General features: G+C 35.7%; 1 non-coding gene and 1 pseudogene across 1 annotated transcript; one reads left to right on the top strand and one right to left on the bottom strand.

The window, feature by feature from the left end:
- Positions 1 to 11,111: 11,111 nt before the first annotated feature.
- Positions 11,112 to 15,682, bottom strand: LOC132603281 (protein DETOXIFICATION 16-like; annotated as a pseudogene).
- A 541-nt stretch (positions 15,683 to 16,223) lies between these two features.
- TRNAI-AAU (transfer RNA isoleucine (anticodon AAU)) lies at positions 16,224 to 16,297 on the top strand. The gene has a single exon. It is a non-coding gene; the product is annotated as a tRNA-Ile (tRNA).
- The last annotated feature ends 1,384 nt before the right edge of the window (positions 16,298 to 17,681 follow it).

Here is a 17,681-nt window from a genome sequence, read left to right as displayed (position 1 = left end):
GAATTTGAATATCATTTCAAATCAGTCCATATGTCATCAGCCCACAAGTTTCAGAAATGTTCAAATTAGTCCTTAATTTTACGAAAATTGGCAGTTTTAGTCCTTTTAATCAAATCAGTCCCAAGTCGTCTCAAAGTTTCCAACAAATTCATTTCTTAGCGACTTTTATACTACGACAATCCATTAAAGGTTCCAATAGTCATGATAATTTGCACTAATAATAATTTGAAGCACGTAGTTTAAAGGAGATAGGGTATTTGGGCCGACCAAGCTCAAAAGAGAAGATGTTTGTGCACTTGGGTTCATTGGATCCAACGTATGCTCTGTTTTGCTCTGAATTGGGTTAACTCGATCTAAATGCGTTGGTGAACCCCGTTGGGGCCCACCGACGGGTTTGAATGGGCAAAGATACAAACGGGTATGCATAATATTAGTATACTACTCAACATAGTTAAGAACTAAATAAATTACAAAGCCAAAAATTAATTACATCGACTTGGGCCAAGCCTATATTAATAACCAAAAGCTATAAATAATATCATAAAAGAAAAGCCTGAGGCAGAGCCTAAAAACTGAATGCAGAAACACGTAAGGTGGTCTAAAGGACCTAAAGAGATGCATCCTAGAATCATAGGCCCAAACTACAACTTTCCCAGATTTCCAACTAAGTGTAAGAACCATGTTACACACAAGATATACCTCAAATATACACACCTAGGAGAGCAAGACATTGTTGCATACCCTCCATATACTTGATATACACTTCTCTTATGTAACCAAATTTTATTTACAGGGATATAACCACACCAAAGCTTTCAAACACTTCAATTTTAAGCTTGATCCTGGACTTTTAGTTGGTTTTAAAGGTAAACAAGCCTTCAGAATTGTACTAATGCTATTAAGTGATTTAGTCAATATTAGAAGGACTTCAAAGAATCCTTTAACCCAAACTAAAAGCTCTAAAGCCACTTAAGAGCAAGTTGCTAAAGACATGACTCAAGTAATTCAAGAGAAAGAAAAAAACAATAGCTAAGTGTTACATATATCTCAACAGGTCTAAGCAATGTGGCTTAAGCTATATGGTCATATGAGTGAATAGAGGGTATAAGAGCAAGTAGCAGCAATGAGTAGACAGGAATGCAGAGCAATTAGGTTAGTCAGGACAAAGGTGATGTACAAGTGATCAACAACACCCAACACTAGGTCCTACTTAGCTTTCAACAGAATCAATGGACAACACCAGGCAAGATAAGGGATTAGTCTAGCTAAAGAGTTCATTTTTAACCAAGAGGGAGCCTAATCAGTTTCTAGAGGTCATTTTTTAGCCATATTTCTCACTTAAGCAGGTTACAGAATCAAACAACTAGATTCTAAGTCATTTCAGGCTAGTTTTAGCTTTAAGCAAGTTCAAATACCCAAAGGACAAGTATGCAGGTTCACCAAGTATAGTTGAGCCTAAATATGGTCAAAGGGAGAGGTTCAAACAAAGCACTTAGTTGTTCAGGAGTTCCAAAGATATTAAAGAAGCGATATGATACTTCCTTAGGTCTTTCAACAATATATCAGACATGGTTCAGTATCAAAACAAGCAAATAGGGAACAAGAATAAATTGAGGCAATCTCTGACTACACAAGTAAATGACAGAAGGGAGGTGTATCACAAAAGCAAGTATCACACTTAATCCTTTAAAGTAACTTCAGTATTAGTTTAGAATCCCTACAGTTAAGACTATTAGGTGATCATATTAGGCAAAGAGAACCAAGCAAACTGTAAGCAATACAAGTATCAAATAAAAGTTGCTAGTGACAAACCAACATGAACATTACAAAACAAGTAGCCAATATGAGACAGAACAGTGATCCATAAGTCACAAGCAAGTCAAAATTGCCAACATCCTAGCCACCCCCAAACCCTATTATTCCAGTTTCAAGTTAAGAAAACAACTTTCTTACACCTCGTATTCCTTATTTCTCTTAATAAGTTCCCAGAAAGAGCAGGATTAGCAATCACACAATGTTCAGACATCTAGACTCTTTTTAAAAAAAAGAACTAACAAGACAAATTACAAGTCTTTTAGGCCCTTACTTTAAACAAGTATCTAATTTAACCATCTCATAATCCAACTATGCAAGTTCAAGGGAGTCAATCTTAGATTTCAAATAGCTAACAGTGTTCAAAAGGCAAATCACAATACAAGTCAAACAAATAGTAGCCATAAAACAATAAATTCGTCTTCCAAATCTTTTAAAGTCACAGAGTCAAGAACATGGAAGTTAAAGTCCATTTTAGTGATTCTCAGAACTAGCAAAGTTCTCATATCAACACCCAAAGTTCAAACAAACAGCTTTAGGAAAAAGAAGTCTGTAACATTCCAGTTTAAAAAAAAAAAGAGCCATTTTTACAAGTTCATATGACAAATATTGAAAGCAACAACCTCAGATTATGAAGATGGGTTCAACATGAACATGACAAGCAGAGGTTTAGGTCTCTTCTAGTTCAAAATAGACAAGACAACACATAATCACACAGGACATATTTCCAGGTTTTAAAATCATTTTTTTCAACTTTATAACAGTCTTTAAAGGATACTCCAAGATCAGAAATACATCAAGTTCCCAACCTTGGTCTTAAAACCAACAAGAGATTCACAGACATACACAAACAGACCTAGGCACAGACCGCCAACAGTTTGAAAATGATTTTTTTCAGTTCCTTCCTAAAGACTCTTAAATCTTTTCAAAACATCTCATGCCATTTTTAAGACAACATTAACCATCAGTAACAAGTAGAAGAGAAAACCATTCCACTTTTAAAGTCCAAAATAGTTTTAAGCTAAGATGATTATCCTCCGGGTACAAAAACAGTCTCAATCAAAACCAAAGGTCTTCATAACTCAATAAAACCATGACAACATAAAAAAAGTAGCTCCATAACCTTTAACACAACACTAAACTCCACATAAAATCACTCGACAGGCCTATATGATCAAATCAAACACCTTAGACTAAGATAAAATCAATGGGAACAATAAAGTCAGAACACAAACAAACCCTTCTATTCATGTGTAAAGCTATTCAAGACATCACATCCTTCAAATAACACCAGAATATCACTATTGAATGCCTTAAGACTCAAAACCAAACTTCAACTCCTTAAAATCAAAGGAAAAATCCAATGAAACAGTAACCATGGACACAGAATAGGTCCCTTTTCAATCAAACAAGCATTTTAAGGCTTCAAAACACTTATTAAACAATAGTAAAATACACCTAAACAACTCTATTATCACATTCAACATTCAAAACAATTTCATAAGCCAAATAGCACATTATTATTTAAGCAACATAATTAACAATATAAACTGAAATAACAGAACAAAATAGGTTAAAAATAGTAATATTACCTTTTTGTAGGGCAACCTAAAGATCAAATGAGGGGGATTGGATCAACACTTCAACAAACACTTGGAAACCCTTTTAAAGGTGATCTTTTTTTTTTAAAAAAAAAAAATTCTTCTTGTATGTTATAGTATATGCTATAGTTTTTGGTATTTCCAGTAGGTAATAGTATATTGTAATGTATATCTCATATAGTATAGAGTATATTTCGTGTATATAGGCTAGGAAGCTTTATGATATTTTCAGAACTAAGGAATTTTTTTTTCCAGAAAAAAAAGGATCCTTCAAATGGCCAAATGACCTTCTATTTATAGCAACTCAAATAGGGTTTAGGGATAGAAATGGAAAAATCTAATTCCCAATTAAAATACCCCCAGTTTTCCCCCGTAATTTCAAAACTCTACCAATTCAAATTCAGTAAAAGCCAACTGGATTTCTCACAATTTGTAACGACCCAATTGGTCGTTTAGCACTTTTGGTCTCATTTTCGCTAAAATACACTTTCGTACTTTTACAAAGGTATTTTTGACTTGCGGAGTGGGTGGCACGGCGATTTAATTGATGGGTAATTCTTGAAATATATTTATTTAATGTGTGTGAATAGCTACTTATAGGAATATGAGTTGCACACATATAAGGCATAATTTAGTAAATAGATTATTTGACGGAGTATGTAAATTTTTAAAGTACTCAAAGTGGCCAAGTGAATAAGTGAAGTGGATCAATATTGTAATAAGCTATTGGGCTAGGCCCACCTTATATTCCTTACGTGCAAGGGCCTTAAAGGTTATATTTAGTCCTCAAATTAGTATGTGATCTGGAAAAAAAAAGTGTAGGGCAGTTACGTTTCATGTGGCACATAAAAAGTTAGGGAGTTATCATAAGACATCAGATACTAGTTTAACCTCCATTGGAGAGAGTTTGGTGTGAGGTTTTAACATTTACATTAACACTACAAACTGTGGGCAATATTGACAGGGAACGTCGTGGCCGGAAGTTAGTGCAGGTATGTTTCATTTATATCTGGTTCTTGTTGTAGTTTAATTGAGTTAGTCATATATATAATTATTATGCAATAATGGGTAACAATGATTAAATAATGATGAGGAGGTTAATTAAAAGATTATTGAGGAGGGAATAAAATTAGGATTCTAGACATTGTGGGTTCAATTTACTTGTTGTGAATATGGAGAATTCTAGCACCCGTTTGTAGCTTTTCTTGGCAAATTGGGCAACTCCCTTTGGTTGTCCTTTTATCTTTACATATAATAATTTATATAGTATTAAGCCTTGGTAGAATTTTCCGTTATCTAATTACACCATGTGTTGTAGGGCCAATTCAATATTTCCATTGATGACATAAAATAAGTGTTCTAATTTGCCATTTTAATTAAGTGATGATGATTAGTTAATGTAATGAAGGCTAATGATTATTTCATGATGGATTAATTTCTAACCGTAAAGATGAATGTAGCAAACACTAATGTACGAAAAGAATGTTTCTTAGATACAACTTCCGAAATTTTCATGGGTTTGAATATTCTTCATATGATTTCCATTCTGTGACTACATTTTGATATGCTAGGTATATGTAACTGGATATTAGGTGTATTGGCCATATAAACACCTTTAAATTCATGGTATTTGAGATGTGGGAAGTTAGATTTTATCCTAAGTTAAGATTTTGAGGTAATTGAAAGTTTTGAGCCCTAGTCTTAAGAGATGAGAATTAATGATTTGAGAGTCCATTTATGGATGAAATTGACTAATTTTAAAAATATATGATCCTTAGATAATGGGTGAAATTATTTTTCAATAAAATTCCAATCTTGCCCTTGTGGGCCCAAGGCCACTTTTCGGGGTGCGTTTTTGGGGTTTCGAATATAAATATAGCAATATGGGTGTCCTTAGATTCATATTTTAATGTAGATCGCATATTTGATAGATTTTGATCATTCAGAGGCTCTACGCAAAGGGAAGGCATTAGTTTGATTGTTCGTGGCACCCGCTCGGCATTGAGGTAGGTTATGGTCTACTTTAGTTAGACTCTGATTAGAGAATCGTATGTAGTTGTAGAAAGTGACGGGGATAGCATATAGGCCTTCGGGCATGAAGTGGAGGTGGATTCCAATTAGGTTGGCTCTGTCAGCTGTTATGTGGGCTTGTCGCCATATGTGTTATTTTCTGTGATTATCACCTGTTTGTATCTCTGTCACATACTAGCTCACTCATCATATGGAAAGGAATGGTAACATTAATATGACTTGTATTTGTTGATTGTATATTGGTGATATTGTTGAGACTGATATCATGCATGACATGCCTTCCATATTATTCTTGTGATGATGGTGAGCTAAGTGATTGAGAGACTCCGAGGTTTTTGCCGGAGATTGAGAGTGACAGAGAGACTTCGAGGTCATTGCCGGAGATCGAGAGTGATTGAAAGCCTCCGAGGTTTCCGCCGGAGAGCACGAGTGGTACATGGACTTCGCGGGTCCCCCATGGGTCATGGCTTTGAGGCACTGCCCTTAGCATGTGTGTACGAGAGTGGAGTGAGCGAGGTGACTATTGCATTGCATTGCATTCATCCACTCATATATTTGACTGATCATTTGGTGAATTATATCTGTCTTGGTTGATTTCATGATTCCTTTACACTTTACTTGTATATGATACGTGACCATACCTGTTTGCTCTATGTGCTACTTGTTGGTTTCAACTTCTTCATGCATTATCTAATCATTGTCGGCCTATGATGCTTACCGGTACTAGTGTTGTACTGATACTACTCTTGCTGCACTTTTGTTGAGTGCAGAGTACAATCCAAGCTCCAGTTCTACACCTCGTGGCTGATACGCGAGGGTGACATCTTCTAGTCATTCAGGGTGAGCTACTTGGTCATCCGTGGCCCCTGAAGGACCTCCTTTATTTATTTCTGTTTTTATATTCGACAGACTATATGTAGCCTTCGAATATTTCCAGACTTGTATTCCGGACTATGTTTAGCGCTCTTATACCGTTTGACTAGATTTTGGGGATGTCGTGACATTTCTAGTGATAATAAGTATTTAAGACTTGATAACTTCTTCTTCCTTAATTTTTCGATTATTTAACTTGTTATTGGGAATGTGGTTCGCCTACTTGAGGGGATAGTGTAGGTGCCACCACGACTCGTGGATTGGTTCGTGACACAATTTTTCCCTAATTCGTACTACATCCAATCACAAATAAACACTAAATCACATAATACAACAAACTGTACCCTAAATTCTAATAAATCAGCCAAAAAATGGAATAGTACACCTAGTCATATAGTAAACAAAACAAATCATACCCAAACAGATAAGAGCCCCAAACCTAGTTCCCGATTTTGGAAGGGACCTATGGGAAATTACCCTAGGTCCTTCATATTTTGTGAGTAGTGCACCAGTTGGCTAGATGCTCAAGGCCTTACCCATGGCTACTACACACGTGAAGGACCCGAGCAACATCCCCAGCCCTATTCGGGTCAAAATCAAAGACCAAAACAGACGAGTTGTGTGAATATATACCTGGGAACCATAAGAAAACATGATAGAGGGTGGAAACACTCAAAAATACGGCATACAATAGCCATGAGATGCCATTAATTAGGCTGGAGATCAAACCCTAACGTCGTTGTCATTTCTCTTCAAAGGAGAGAAGAGGAGTCGGGTGAACTGAAACAGGGGAGAGGGTGGAAAGTTTTTTTAGTTAAACTCCCCCCCCCCCCCCCCCCTCCATTTATTTTAATATGCTCCTCCTTCAAGTTTTCTAAAAACTAAATTCAACCCCCCTCCCCCCAGACCTCTTAATTTAAGTAATATAAACACCTATATAACTAAATAAAGTAGTTATTTTAGGCTAAATTAAATTTTAAAACTCGAAAATTTAGAATGTTAGTTTCGAAACGAGCCTAATATTGACATAGTTCCAGATAATTTTTAAGGATGTGAAAAATGCGGTAAAAAATGAACCGTAATTCGTACGTCGTTTCAATTGTTGAATTTCCCGAATTTAGACAGATCGGGATACGCATTTTCTTTTGACTTACATTTATGAAAATAAATAACTCGTAATTTCTTGTAATTGTCAATTTTTACAGAACAATAACTAAACGTAATTTTTGCAGTTTTCTCGAGATTTTTAAATTTTTGAAATTTTAAAAGGCATCCTTACTCTGTCTTGGACTCAGGAAATTTAAAAATTAGAATATGCGTTTTATGAGGCGAAAATTAGGTGTCAACAGTTGGTATTGATGTGGGGAAATTGCAAGTCGGTATGGAGGGACTGCAGAAGGAAGGAGTAAAAACTGTGAGCAAGTTGATAGCCCGAGTCGACTCCCTGAATAGAGGAACTATCACATCTAATACTGACCTTGCAGTGGCTGTCCAAAACTCATATTCCACTCTTTCCCAAGACATTGAAACCTTCTACAACTCCTTCTCTGAGAGAGTCATCAACACTCTCAAATACTTCTTGAAAAGGGGTGCTTAATCTTGTTGTGGTTTGCTTGATTATTCGGACAGTACTTTTGTATTTTTTTTTTGCTAAAACTCTGAGGACTGTTTATGTCCTCCCTAAAACTATGTAGTTAAAGTAGGTTGCTTAGTTATGTTACCTGCATATATGTGCTTGTGCTTGTTTTCCTTTCTGATGATGTCAAAAGGGGAGAGGCAGCTAAGGAAACTCAGGGGGAGCATGGAGCATCAACTCAGCGGGAGCATCACAAAATACAGGGAAGTAAAATGTCAAACTCCTTTTTTGGATGTCATCATCAAAAAGGGGGAGATTGTTAGCGTCATGAATTAACTTGATAGTAAGAGTGATTATTTTAATGATGTCACTATTTCTCTGTAGGAACCAAAAAAGGAAAAGGATACACTAAATCTTACGAAGGAAGGAAGGAACCAGCTCAGCCAATCACGATTAAAGGTGTATCAATCAAAATAAAAGGAAAACCTAATTGGAGATCTCCGAAGGATGCGCAAGTCAAGATTCAAAATTGAAGGAAATCTCCTAATCAGTCAATCAAGAGATTAAGTCCGAAGCTATGCAAGGAAAGAAGACAACTAGGACAGTATACAATAGAAGATTTTACAAGATCCAAGATCTCGGATGTCCAGCATGTCAGTCAATAGAAAAAGGTTCATGCTGAAGCTACATAGAAAATATGATAACAATGAAGATTCAAGACCAATCAGGGATCACTCAAAATCCCTAGTTCAGGACAAAATCCCTTTGGTTACCTTAGAGTGAGCCAATCAGAATCAATCGAATGAAAAGATTGATTCACTGCCATCTCTCAATACGTGAAGTAGTCAGCTATAAAAAGAGACCTCACAAGCCAAAGACAATCATAGGTTCACTTGATCAAAATATCTATTTACTCTTCGTCTAGTAAAAAGCACTATAGTCAGTTGAGTCTTGTAGTGTTAGAAAAGGAAAAGAGAAGATAGGTGGCTATATAGGTTGAGGCTATCTCTAGAGGACAATTGGAAACTGTCCAAGTTCGAATCATGGTTCAGGTTGAACCATCTCTACCATGCGACTCCAAGGAATCCCTTGTAACCCAAGGAGACTAGATTAGGCACCACACCGGTGATTCTAACCAATATAAAAATCTATGTGTTCATTTATTTATGCATTGCACTACTTATCTTTATTTGTCTACTAACAAAGTTTCAAAGACTTGCAGAAAGGTCGACTGCCTAACTTAGTAGTCGACTTACATAATTTGAAAAAGGGTTACAATTTAGTATCCCCCCCCCCCCCCACCCTTGTGTTTCACTTTCTAAGTATAGGATCTATATTAATTACAGAATATTTAGTTTCCTTTTAGTTTAGTATCTAAAAGGAAAATAACACATTTTGTTGTATTTTATACACTTTAGTTCTCTATAAATAGTGATTTAGCCTTATTTTCAATGCAAGAAACAATGTAATGCATATATGCAACGAGTTTTTGTTCATTCTCTCTTCTATTTTCTCTCCCATTTCTTTGAATACTTAACAGTGGTATCAGAGCTTTCATTGATCTTCATGGATCCGTGAGTTTTGCTTTAAAAAACAATCAACCTTTTTTAACCTGTTAGGGCCCTTTTTTTTATCCCATGTTCACTTTCACTTATCGGGCTCCATTTTTTAATCAATACCTATTTTAATCCATATAAATTTTATCTGTACTTATTTTGAACCATGCCAAGTAGGGGCGTCCACAGGTCGATTTTTATTAAAACCATAACCAAACCAACTTAGTATGTTTTTAAATTATTAAAAACCAAATAAAACCATACCAAATCAAATATGATACATATGCATCGGTTTGGTTGTTAGCGGTTTGGTTCAGTTTTTCGGTTTCTGAAAGCTTAATGGTATTTCTCTCTTTCATTTTTTCCATACGAATAGGGAAGGCTTTTCCATCCTTTTCCAACTTATAATCTGCTATCACCCTTTTATTGTGGGAGCTATAATTTTCTTGGATTATGGAGAAAATGTCTTGAGATCAATCAACTTTCATCAAGTGAATAAAGTTCATTAGAAGTACAACTATTTTTTTGAGGTAAATCTCATAGGTTTTTCTTTGATTAAATGAGTTCGTATTCATAGATTTCTTTTATGAAAAGGGCTCAATGTGAAAAGTTCATTAGCCTAATAGAGATATAGAAAATTTTGATGAAAAAGTAAACAAAGTATTTAAATTAATTTTGAAAATTAATAAATTAAACATATTTAATTATAAAAATTGTGTATATTCTTTTGACGGTTTAGTTCGGTTTTTTCTTCGGTTTGTTTTTAATAAAATCAAGTCAAACCAGTTATATCGATTTTTTTTTTTAAATAAATAAATTTAAAACCAAACCAAACCAAACCCAAACAACTATCAGTTTATTTAATCAGTTTGTTTTGGTTATGTTTTTAACCAAACCGTGATAATTTTTAATGCCAAGCATCAATATATCTTTGAATGCTCTACAAATCTTCATTGATGAAAAGTGAAAACCATCACAATTGGTTAGTGAAGATGGATTAAGAAAATAATTTTACATGGTGTTTGAGAAGAAGGAGAAGAATCAAGTCTCAAACTCAAATTGGATACACCAACTTGAGTTTGAGGGGAATGTTGAGGCGGAATGTTAAAATTTACTGTTCTTCTACTTTATTATTTAATTAATGGTAGAAATGTTTACTTTCTTTTTAGTGTAGGAATATTCTATAATATTTATTTTCGTTCTAATTCTTGGATCTACATTAATTACAGAATATTTAGTTTCCTTTCAGTTTAGTATCTATAAGGAAAATAACATATTTCCTTTTATTTTATTCCCTTTAGTTCTCTAGAAATAGTGATGTAGTCTTTTATTTTCAATGCAGAAAACAATATAATGAATTAATCAAATGAGTTTATGTTCATTCTCTCTTCTATTTTCTCTCCCGTTTCTTCGATTCCATAACACCATTTAGTCTTTGAACGCAAGTTGTGCCCGAAGCCATTAGGCCTATAACACATCTACCTGCGCGTCACGCATAAGCGTCGTTCCCGCACTCCGCGCCCAAACTTTGGGAGGTGGTGATGTCGTGAGACGGATATTGGCCTACCGTGTGCCACGAGCTCGCAGCTTGGCCTAAATGCTGTAGCATCAAAGAGGAGACTTTATTGTTGAATATTTATCTCCAAAAGCATAAACACAATCTTCATCATGAGCAAATGTAAATTATTGGATGATGAAGCATGAGTAGAAAAATGAATGTAGAGTTTTCAACTCTGTTTTTCTCTGACCACAACCCAATAAATTGCAAAACCAACACAAGATTACGACCATCCTTTTCATCCTATGTTAACTCCGGCATAGGCTGGCTTCTAGTTGAACCCGTCCATACCACGTGGCCCAATTGACATGCACAATCTTCATCAGAAATCACAAGAAGCAAGAAAGCTGAAAAAAACAATAACTTCTAAGTATTTATTTACATGTTTTGCTGTCAAAGGTAGTACAACACGTCAGAGTAGGTAAATTACTCAATAATTCAAGGTATCCAAGCTCAAGATTAATTCTTCCTAACATTTGATCTAGAATTATTGTCCGTGACTTTCTTGAAAGTGTTTGTGACGATTAAATCAAAATCAAGTTCAAATTAAACTCAATGTCAAACTATTAAGCCCTTTAATCTATAGCTTTGAAGTGGACATTCTCGTTGAGGTTTTGAATTTTTACTTTGCACCTTTTGCATTTTTTCAAGGATTTTGTCAATTTCTCCTAACATGGTGCTGACCAAAATAGTAGTCAATTTGGTTCAATAGCATTAGACTATCAGATACGGAATCACTTTCATCATCTATTTAACCTAAAGATGTTTCCACTTATTTTGAATGCGGTCAATAGCATGCATGTTCTTTCAAGCAAAAGGAAAACCAAAAATTCCTTTAAATTGGCATCTGGTGTGGTCAATTTTCCTATATCCATTAGTTTTCCCCCTTGATGTATAGAAAAAATAGTTATAACTATGAGCATCTTGCCATATTATTTGGATGGAAAACTTTCCACCTTGCATTATTTGAAGTGTCGTTCCGCATTTTCTTCTATGCTAGCTCTGGAGTCGCCCTATCCACTGCCTTCTTTGCCTACAAAGCACAGAGAGACTTGCATTATTGCTATACTTCATAGAGTGTGTTCGCATTAACAATTTGAGCTTTTAGATGAGTTGGTAACACAATTCAACATTCTGGCTGACTCAGCCAAGAGTTCAAGCGAAAATTACTAAAGATCAGATTGAGAACGACGAGTCATAAAAGTGAAAACACACATTTACCTCTTTTTCCCAATTTGTCCACAGAGTAACTATTGAAAGAAGTAGTGCTTGTGCAAAGAGGGCAAGAGTGATTCCCAGCCAAAGTCCCTGAAAAGCACGAAAACCACTTCATAATTTCAGGGACAGAAATGCGAAGGAAAATGAGGAGCATGAAGGAATACCTTTCCACCAAAATGATAGACAAAAGCTAATATAACACCAGCAAGTATTCCGAGAAGGTAATAAGCTCCCAAGTTGAAAACTGCCCCTATCTTTTGCCACCCACAGCCTCTTGCAGTACCTGAATTTTATAAGGTCAATATAGTCATTTAACTGGCAACAAGTATCAATAGAGTTAGATATGTATCTCCGGGCCGCTCTCAATTTTTGAGACTAATATTCCAAAAATTTGGACAAACCTGAAAGCACTGCTTGGATACCGTCTAAGAAGTGGGATCCTGCTAGCAAGACTAGCATTTCTGCTACATATCCAACTACTTCTTCCTCAGTGCTATAACAGTAGCCCCACAATTTACGAACCGAATCAACACTATTGCTACAACAATGCCTTCTGTGGCCACCAAGAATACTGCAGTACTAGCTGCTAAACGAGCTGCTTGAGGTTGTCCCGCGCCTAGTTCATTTGAAACTCTTATGCTGAGGAGAAAGCCATCAAATTGACTAGTGAAAAAGCATATAAAGGAAATTCACACCGCTTAGTCCTAGAGGTATCATAAACACCATGGCATATGTATTAAAGCTGAAATATTTCAAAATTAGCAACCCTTTGATGACATAAGATTTTAGATTGTGATTAGTATAATCGTGTCTAACCTGATAGAAAGAACTGAGGTCTCTAGATTTGGATTTGGAAGAAGTCCGGACAACAGAACCATCATTTCAAATGACCAAATCTCTAAGTTGTGTCAAGAAAAGCAAAAACTACTATGTTCAGATAAACCCTTTGATTATACATTACATCCACCTCTGATGAATATACATATATGCACTTAGATTAAGAACACTACCAGAACATAGCCGCTGAAGGAATGTCAAGTCTTAGATATTTCCAAATATCATGAAATGCCTCTTTAGAAAATCCGGTCCAAGTGATTTTGCAGGAAGGCGATGTTCTGACATATGCAACTAGCATTAAGACATTAATCTAGTAGGATATAGCGTTAGCCACAGCAGCACCTTTGTTGCCTAGGCCAGATTTAAAGATCAGAATCCAACAACTGAATAGATGCAGAAAAGCAGTGATTCCGGCACTGAACATCATGGGTACCACGTTGTTTTGGGATTGTAGAAATCTAATAAGACACTGGAGAAACGCATAGGTGAAAAGAGTCGGAATCATATAGCGCGCATAACTTCCTGCTTCAGCTGCTATTTCCGGATCTTGTCCCAATACTACGAGAATATTCCCTGCATTAGCCCAAATGCAGGCCAAAGGAACACTGGCCAGTAGAAGAACAAGCATTGCCCTTTGCATATGGATACCGAGCATATGATACTGCTTTGCACCATATGATTGCCCACAGAAAGTGTCCAATGCACTTGCCATTCCCATCTGCTCAAGCAAGATATAGTTCCATAATAATAATGATAAAGCATCCTTTAAGTTGGTCTCAAATAACTAAAGAAGTAAATTTCTATGAACTCCTTTAAAAGCCATACAAAAATCTATCCAACATGAACTTGGTTACATATGTATCAGTTATGGATAGTTGCAGAGGCGGAGTTAGGATTTCTAGAACATAGGTGGACCACTAATGAAAGGAGAAAAAAAATGCATTAAGTGAGGGTTGATCCCTATTCCTCTAGGTAAATAACTCAACATTCAACCAAGTGCACAATTCAGCCCTTTATGAGCATGGGTGCAAGCAGATAATATTAGATCAATTTAAAAAAATATCTACACAAAATACCTAGTTTTGAGGAGAGACCATGGGTTCATGTGCAATAAAATGGACAATAAATCCGCCCCTAGATGGTTGGATGGTTGAGGCATAAGAGTAACAATCTGAAGATTTAAGTTCAAATCCTAGCTACAAGGCTCATTATTAACCCCTCTAGAATGTTTGTGGACTATAGCAGGCTGCTTGTTTGATTGGTCGAGGTACTTGCAGGTTGGCCCAGACACAACCATTATGAAGAAACATGGGTATCATGTACAAGCACCTCATATTTTTTAGTGTAAGGATTACATGAAATGCTCAATGAACAAGTTTGACATGGTAACAGTCCATTCATTGTCAATCTAACCCTTTAATAAGAGAAATCATTTAGTAACATTAGCTTTAGCTAGAGAAACAAGTATTATTTTCAACTGACTGCCACATGAAAACAAATATGTTTTGACCATTTCTTCAGCTTTAGTCTTTTTCCTAGTTCTCCCGTAGCAACACTGTTTCAGACACAATCCGTACATTCCAAAATCATCCTTCCCCTTGCCCATCAACCTTTTCTAGATTTTGGATTTTCTCAACTCCACTTATTTTTAAACGAAGAAAGGATAAAATAGAAATTACTGACTTGAAATCCAGTTCCTATAGTCTTGGACCTCTTGGCTCATGCTATAGAACCACTATTAAAAAACACAACAGGTAACGGGTTTAGCGTCCACTTGGACATTGTTAATTTTATTTTTCACACTAACAGCTCACCTTAAAGGTAATTAAAACTAACTATCCGTAAAGAGTGGAATTAGTAACCGGGAAAATAAGGTACCTTTCTACAACAGGTAAAAGGAAAAAAGGTTACTAACCAACAAGCTGAGACCAGTTACAGAGGCAAAAGAAGTAGACATTGAAGCACCAGAAAGAGATAACTCCCCTAGATGACCCACAAACATGATAGATATACCTGTAAGCAATATAACAAAAAATTGATAGACATAAGAGGCCCTGCTAATATCAACAGCTTATTCACTTCTGCCAAAATTTCATCACTTCTTCTTCCCCTCTTCTTGGACTCTTCCTTCACAGTTTCTGCAATCAATGAGCACTCAATATCTTGTATATCCATTTTCCTCTCTCATAGAAAACTTCCCTCGGCAAAGCAATTATTTTATAACAGAGAATATCTGCAGATTGTCATGGAACTCTGGTCCAACAAATAAGGTCCCACACGGGATCTGCTTTGAAATTCGACTAATTCGGATTCACAGTGTAATGGTACTCGATCTTGTCCAAGAAACAAGGTCCCATGTAGTATTTTCTTTGGAATTCGACTAATTCGGATTCATTGTGTAATGGTACTGTGATCCAAAAAACAAATCACTTTCTTTTTTGGTCCCACCGAGTATCTGCTTTGGGGTTCCACGTCTAATTACCAAAGATCGACAACTCCATACCCAGAGCTTCAAGCACCAAAAGCTCTAATTAAGGGTGAAGGAATAGGTTGTAAGAATATTTAATTTCAAACAAACCAAGGGATTGCCTTACACATTTCTTATTGATTTAACTTATATAGACTTGCTAACAAATTCAGGAATTATTTCATTATTAGTGTAATTTAACTTGATGAAAAGCATTGTCTGTCTTATATTTTTTAGATAGTTTGTTTAGCTTATTATGGTAACATACTAACATGCAATTATCATTTAGGTTACTTGATAGTAAATTTTTTTTTTCTTCACAGGCGTATATATTTATTAATTGTCATGAATGGGGTCTAACTGAATGTCCTTTGAAAAAATATTTTTTCACTTTAACTTCTATTCATTCACGGTGTAAAAGAGGTTTTGCACTATCGAATTATTTAACATATAGGTATAAATAAGAGCATGTATAAATGCGATTAGTAACCTGAGGGCAAGCAAACAGGTGCAGGGGCGGAGCCAGCCCTTCGGGTGTGGGTTCGGCCGAACCCAGTAGCTTTTGTCCGAACCATATAGTTATATTAAAATTTTTGTCAAATATGTACAAATTATTAATTAAGAACCAGTAACTTTAAAGAATTAGAACCTCGAACCCACAAGCTTCGAATTTTGGCTCCGCCTCTGAACAGGTGGCCCATTAGGTCAGTTGGTTAGAGCATAGTGCTAATACCGCGAAGGTCGCAGGTTCGAGGCCTGCATGGGCCAATCATTTTTAACTTTTAGAAAGTAAGTTCTACATGATCGAATGATCTTCCATTTTTTTTTCTCAACAAACTGGTACGTATAACTTGGTGATATGATAATCTATTTGCCCATATTTTTAGCTTCTGATTTTAAACATTCAGTCGTTATGAACTTAGTGCTTTACTTCATTTTGAAGAATGTTGATCCTACATTGTAGTGTCATATGAATGCTTTATAGCTAGCTTGCCGGTATGTCCACGCCTTGTTAATAAAGTATATTGTTCGGTAACGGTGCTTGTAGGAGATACTAGTAAGTGCCTTATGAAATTAGTCAAGGTTCGTGCAACAATGGCTCAAACGCCATGATTATCAACAAAAAATTAAAAATAATAAAAAATACTCCCTCCGTCTCAAAAAGATTGTCCTCTTTTGACTTGACACAAAATTTAAGAAATAAAAAAAGACTTTTTAAATGTGTGGTCCAAAACAAGCCTTAGATATTTGTGTGGCTGTAAATCATCTCATAAAGTTAAATTGTTTCTAAATATAAAAAGGGGACAATTTTTTTGGGACAGACTAAAAAGGAAAGGAGGACAATCTTTTTGGGACAGAGAGAGTAATAATAGAAAAGCTAGCTTGTTTGTGCTCATTCATCCAAAGAGGTGGAAGATGGGCGGGTGTAGTGAAACTTGAGCAAGTTAAAATGGGTCGATCAATAAACGAATCATGATCCTATTTGTCTGAAGTTCAATTTGCTGGGTTCAAAATGGGTTGCCGTTGGATCAAACAAAAATATTAGACGATTTCTTTCCATCAAGCCCGGCTTGATGGATAGAGTTATTCGGTGCATGTGTTGGTGGGAGATAAATAGTAGGTACCTTATGATAATAGTTAGGCAAACTGGCCCGGACACCACAATTAAAAAAAAAAAAAGTTAGGATCAAAATGAGTCAATTAATGGAAGTTTAATTTGCTCAATAGCATGTTTTTATTTTTTGGTTTGTGTTATTTAAAGTCTGTTTCATATCTTCTTATGAGCAAAAGTAAAAATAGAAGTTTTTCTAAATTAGGAAATGGTACCAAGAATAATTACATCTATTAGAATCTTGCCATATTTTTGGGGGCTGGTTTAAAACACAGAAAAATGCTATGCAAGGCCAAGCGAGGTGGGTTAAAATTTTCCAGGTTAAGGCTCAACCCGTCTCGCCTCCACTGCCATCCTTATTACAAACACTAGCCATAATACGTTTTTGAAAAGGAATTCCTTCTATTTCTGCCATAACAGGTGACACTGAAAAATGGATAGGAACTGGGAAGATTTAACTGACGAAGCGGCTTCCTTCTTTCGCAGAAAATGTTCAATGTTTCGTGTGGTCCTATTTTATCGTATAGTAATCAAATATGG

This window comes from Lycium barbarum, chromosome 7 (assembly GCF_019175385.1).
Source record: "Lycium barbarum isolate Lr01 chromosome 7, ASM1917538v2, whole genome shotgun sequence".
Classification (NCBI taxonomy): Eukaryota; Viridiplantae; Streptophyta; class Magnoliopsida; order Solanales; family Solanaceae; genus Lycium; species Lycium barbarum.
The sequence above is the reverse complement of the archived record's forward strand: the minus strand, read 5'-3'. Positions and strand labels throughout refer to the sequence as shown.